The sequence below is a fragment of the Atta cephalotes genome (assembly GCF_000143395.1).
Source record: "Atta cephalotes unplaced genomic scaffold scaffold00004, whole genome shotgun sequence".
Classification (NCBI taxonomy): domain Eukaryota; kingdom Metazoa; phylum Arthropoda; class Insecta; order Hymenoptera; family Formicidae; genus Atta; species Atta cephalotes.
This window is the reverse complement of record NW_012130068.1, coordinates 7933518-7939880: the sequence shown is the minus strand read 5'-3', so window position 1 is coordinate 7939880 and position 6363 is coordinate 7933518. Positions and strand designations below refer to the sequence as shown.

Below are 6363 nucleotides of genomic sequence, written 5' to 3'. Positions count from 1 at the left end.
TCATCGTACGGATATAACTAATTTAATCCAGAAAATATTTATCCAAAAAGCGGACGGATGATCCATAATCAAGATCTGAATTTTAAGAATTATCTTTCATCTCTATGTTATCTCAACTTTACTCAAATCAAACTCAAATCAGAAATTTACTCATAAACGTTGAAGTTCGTAAAAATTTTCTAAATTGAATCGAAATAATAATATCTTATATTCTTACGTAATTTATCATATCTATTTACTTTTTGCAATCATTCCATTGTTCGAATACAGACAAAATTTTATCTTTTCCTGCACGAGATAAATTCACGTAATGTGTTAAGAGGTACATTTGAAACTGATTCACAATAATGAAAACAGAATATGAAAGTAAAGGAAAATGTCCTTTCAGAGAGAAATAATAAGGTATTAGCTTTATAATGTAGAAAGGACATTGCTAAAACGCATACAGTAAATGGAGGTACTTATACCTTAGCGTAATTACGGTACTATTACGGAACAGAAGGTAGATAGAATTGATAAGTAAGTTTCCGCAATTTCTCGAATGTCAAACATTTGCATTGAATCGCTAATAGAGTTCGCAATCTTAATATTCCGAAAAATGAACTACAAGGAAGACGTTTGTCAAAGCCGCTATTATTTTGTTCTTAGATTATATCTGACTATTTCGGGATTATGACCATATTATAATCTTCGCGACAGATGTATTTGCTTCGTGCTGTATATATTGTGCTCTAATATTGCGATATCTCAGTTATATCAAAAATTATCAAAAAAAAAATATAACTTATTGATCGTATATACATTTTTTCTTGAGTGATCAGAAATATACCAAATGCAATTATCTAATGAATTTAATTATCTAATTAATCAATTATGCACACACGCATGTTAAATTTCATTAAATATTTAAAATATATACGAATAACTTTAATCAGAAAGAGAATAGATACATAAAACACATTTTGATGTACTCAAATGTAATTGTAAATTATTGATAATTATTGACAATAGTAAAAAAGTATATAAAGTTACAATAAATATATGATGTATATATATAATGTATTTTTTTTCTATCGAGAACGCATTATATGTATATCATTTATGTATATCTCTATTTGTTAAATTATCAATGATAAATCAAAATGAGCAATATAAGGTGTTTTGTTAAAATATTTAATATTAATTTAATCAATATAAGAATTTCAAATAAGAATATCAATATAAGAATATCAAATAATAAAAATGAATATAGACGTTTCGGCTACATAAAGCTTTCTTTAAGTATAACTAAGTAAACCTATCTCTTCCGCTTAACAACTATTTCAAATCAAAGAAAATTCTATGTCAATTTATTGATGATAATTGAATCTCATCAATTCTTTCAAAGATATCCATAATTAAAGATGCAAAACAAATTACTTATTTAACGGCGAGAATTACGTTTAATCCCATAATGTAAGCATAATTTTACGACTGATTTATCTAAATCAAAAAAATATATAAATTCGTAGAAATTCCTGATTTTAAAAGAACTATAAAACGATTACTTACATGAAAATCATCAATAAATCAATATCATCAATAAATTGACATGGAATTTTTTTTTATTTGAAATAGTTATTAAGCGGAAGAGATGTATTCATTTAATTATACTGAAGAAGACTCTGTGTAGCCGAAACATCTATATTCATTTATTTATATATTGATATTCCTTTATATATTGATATTCTCATATTGATGTGTTAGATTAATATTAAATATTTTAACAAAACATCTTATATTGCTCGTTTATTTGGTCAAGGATAATTTAATTATTTTGCTGTGCAAATTTCAAGCGCTTTTTATTTATATTCTTGTTTGTTATTCTCTATTTGTATTTATCTTATATAATTCTATTATAAATTCCAAAAATACAACAAATTATCAATTTCGCCATTATACGTTTTATTTTATACTAATTCCAATAGGACTTTACTTCCTAATCGGCTCGATAACTCTCGATGATGTGTTCGAGTGTCTGCCATCTCTAATTATCAGTATAACATTCAGCTCTAAACTATTGATTATAATGTTAATAGCAAGAAAGTAAGTGATGAATTTTCAAACTTGCATTAACACTTGACTTTTATATGGAAAAAATGTTAGCAAGAAATACGGCAGCATGTGATTAGATAAAGAGTGAGTGTCTTAATATAATACGAAAGGATTGATTATCACTAAATACAGATATAGAAAGGATATGGGCAATATCTAGCATTTTATGTATGTACAACGCAGGTATTATAGTAACTTGCGTACATTTTGAAGCATATATAAAATCTTCCACGATTTTATATTATTTTATTGCTTCTTAAAAAAATTGCTTAAAGAGTATACTTATCAGAAAAATCATCTTTTTGTACACATTAATAAAACAGTATAAAGATCTTGCTAAGTTTACCATTTTCTCTAGTTTTCATGCATATTACGGGATGTCTTTTCGTACTTAAGCCAATTATGCTGACTCTGATGGCAAATGACATCTTTAATGTGACAAAATCTTCTGTGCCGAGATTACCATTTCGCGTTGAACACGGCGAGAAATTCATCATTATATATATCCGATAGCACCGCATAGTTATTGCTGTGTTCGCCACAATCGCGGCTTGTATTATAGTTTAATTCAGCATGGTTGCGCAATGTTCTCAATTATTGGGTAAAGTCTCCGTTGATCATAAAAAGATAGAAACGCTTTCCTTGAATTATAATTTTTTCAGTGAATCATAATTTCAAAATCTCGATTTGCCAAAAGCAGTGATATTTCTTACATTACAGAAACACACTGGAGAACATTGGCAAAAATAATGAGGATATTTTTTATACAAAACGAGCTAAGATACAAGACAATAATTACAGTAAAACTTTACATGTTTATATAGACATCTTCTCGTGACAGAGTATGTTTAAAAATATACTGCATAACGTTCTATCGTTGATTTATACATATACCTATATTATACATATACCTAAATGTATTAATTTATATATAATTATGTAATGTCCTGATTTCACAGATTTGCTAAACATATCGAATCGTTATTTGCAAAAATATTTCTAATTAATCTTAACTTAAATATGATCATTGGAAATTTAACTGATATACAAGTACGTATCAACTTTCTTTTTTATACAAGTACAAATAATTTGAGAACATACGAGGATTTGTCATATTTTAACAATATTATGGAAAAATAATCTTTAGTAACATCTTCATAATCGCTGCAAATTTCGACAGGCAGTGCGACAGAAATAATTACGAAAATAAGTTAAATGTATTTTAGGTGTTAATGAATTTAGATAAAAGCGCAAAGGACATCGCTGGGCCAATAATTATGTATGTTGCACAATTCCTTCATTTATTTCTTCATTTTTGGCAAGCTCAATACTTTACTTGATTATAGTATCCTTCCATATAAATCTATGTAAGTGCATGTTAATTTAAGTGGATTCTTTCATAATTAGTTACCTTATTTATCTAATTTATTCCTTTTTTTGATAAAAATATCGATTAGAGGACCAAACTCCAAGAACCTTGACCTTGACAAAGTTAAAAAGTTATTAACAAAAAAAGTTTGAAAAAATAACGATCTATTTCGGCTATATATAATATCAGAAACTATTTTAAATCTGCATTCCATCTCTCCCATTGTTTAGTGGCGCGCGAACACTACTTTAGCAGAAAATTTCTTAATGTGAAAAATTTGACTGTTTAAAAACAGAGAGGAAGTAGAATGAAAGTCGATTCGCGTGGAAATCATATGCCTCCAAAGAAGAGGGAGGGGGAAGAAATTAGGATGAGAGTAGCTTCAGTTGAAAGTCATGCGCTCCAAGCAGAAAGGAAGGTGGGACATGAGAGTCAAAATTTTAATTCTGTATAACAGAAATGAGACGTTATTTCTTAAACATCTTTTTGTTTATAACTTTTTAATGAAGAACGAGCGACGGTTGAAACTTGTTGAAGGTCACTCAAGATCACAATATATATCAAAGTCAAGATTATTGGAGCTTGGTTTCTTAATCGATACATTTATTCTTTTTTTTAAATCATCACAAAAAATAGTTATATCAAAACGTATGATTTTTGGCATATTATTTATAATTTGGTATATTATTTACAATTTGGCGTATTATTTACAATTATTATTATAAATAATCACACTTACAAATATTTTAATTCTGATTGCAATTTCTTCATATGTAATATACAATTACGCAGGTATTATGGTGATATAGAAAAAAATGGCCATGGGCTGGAATTTAGCCAATAATTAGAATATCTTTACTAAATAGAATATTTTTATAATTATTCTAAAAGCTTATGGTCATCTTTTCCGTATAGCTATCTTAATCAAGTTTATAAATACAAATTCAAAGATAGATTGCAACTTCCTGTGTTAAATATCAAAATAAAGATCTAATATTATGCAAACATTTGGTTTTACTATCAATATATAAAGGTTTATTATTTATCATTTTAATTTATATTTATCTTATTTTGAATAGCTGCAAGGCGAATTGGTATTATGCTTTGCACAGATGTCGAAAATTTCTTCTTCTAATTATGAACAGAACAACGTCTCCATGCAAAATCACCGTCGACAAAATAGTGATTTTATCTATTGAAATCTTCGCTACGATAAGTATAAAATTGTTATGTCTACAAATTATACTATTGTAATTGTAGCTTATCAAAGAATTTTTTATTTCTTAAAAGTCGTAAAAACACTATCTTATCTCACTATGTTTCGTTCTCTCCAGTGATGATTTGGCGTATGAATCATTAAAATTGTCTAAATTAAAATACATCTCTTTAATGTAATAAAAATTTTATGTATTATATGTACTTTTCTTTTTTTCTTTATAATTTCTGATATAATTTTTCTTTGATTTTATAGCAACCAAAATATAGATATATACATATTAATATAATCGTACGCATGTATTTCATTACAATAATTAAGTATCATCTTTTGCTTCCATACAAATATACTTATCATTTTTTTCCGCAATATCTAGAAGTTACTTATAGATGTTTGCCAAAGAAGTCCACTCTTCTCTAACAATTTTTGGCTCATGTAATTTTACATAAGTATGTAAGTTAATTGTTTATTGACGTAAACTATATGCAATCAACCGATCAGGTACTCTGGAAAATTTATCTTCCTAATTAACAGTGAAAATGAACAAAGACACTTCGAAAATTATATATGAATTCTACAATCCACATTTTATTAACGTTACATTCGTCAACTTTATTTAAATTAAAGGTAAATAAATATCATGGTTTGTAAAAATTAAGATCTATTAAATTATTTTAAACTAATAATATATCATATTTTCACGCGCTTATTACTTCTGCTTACTTTCTGTAACGCAGGTATATACAATTTTCTCTAAAGCAGTACAAAGTCGCATCTTTTCTAAGACGAAATTTCTAAGAAAACTATAGTATACAGAATATGAAATTAAAATAAACTGTCTCTTCAAAGAGAACGATAAGTAACGGCTTTAAAAAATGTAAAAAGAAAAGGACTGAAACACAGCAGGTAATTGTCCGTATATATTCCTCAGCGCAATTACGATACTGTTGCTGAATAGAAGATAGAAGAAATCAATAAGTAATCTTACGTAATTTGTTGAAAATTGAACATTGAATGGAATAAAGTACAAATGGAATAGTTGATATTTCGCAATCTTCTTATTCCGAAAAATGATTGAGAAGAAAGATCACAGTGCACAAAGCCGATATTACAGCGTTGTTAGATTCTATTTGACTATTTCAGGATTATGGCCATATCACAGACTTCGCGATAGATGTATTCGCTTCGCACCGTTGTTTGTGTTTAGCTTTACTATTCTGATACCTCAGGTATATCTATCGAAAGGTTTACTAAAGAAGAATCATCATCTGTGCGCTGCAGAGATACTAGCATGACTTTTTTTTTTTTACACGACTAGAAGTTTAATATATTGATATACAGTTATTCATCAAACTATGAAAATTACACACATACGCTTCCGCATACATATGCCAAATTATAAATTATTAAATTTTTGAAAGGTATAACTTTAATAAGATCCGAAAAAGAAAGATGGAAAAATAGTCTGTTAATAAATTTTGATATAATTTATCAGAAGAAAATTTTAATGTTTTTGGAAAATTATAAAAAATTAATATAAATGTGTATATAGACTTTAAAAAAAAATGATTAATTTATTTCGTGATTGCGTTTAACTCTAATACAGATACTTTATTTACTAATCGGCTCGATCACTCTCGATGACATATTTGAATGTGTGCCACCAATATTCATCAGTATAATG

The 6363-nt window shown here is 27.2% G+C and overlaps 1 pseudogene; it reads left to right on the top strand.

The window, feature by feature from the left end:
- LOC105626060 overlaps positions 1-4800 on the top strand; it is a 15289-nt pseudogene extending 10489 nt beyond the window's left edge.
- Positions 4801-6363: the final 1563 nt, after the last annotated feature.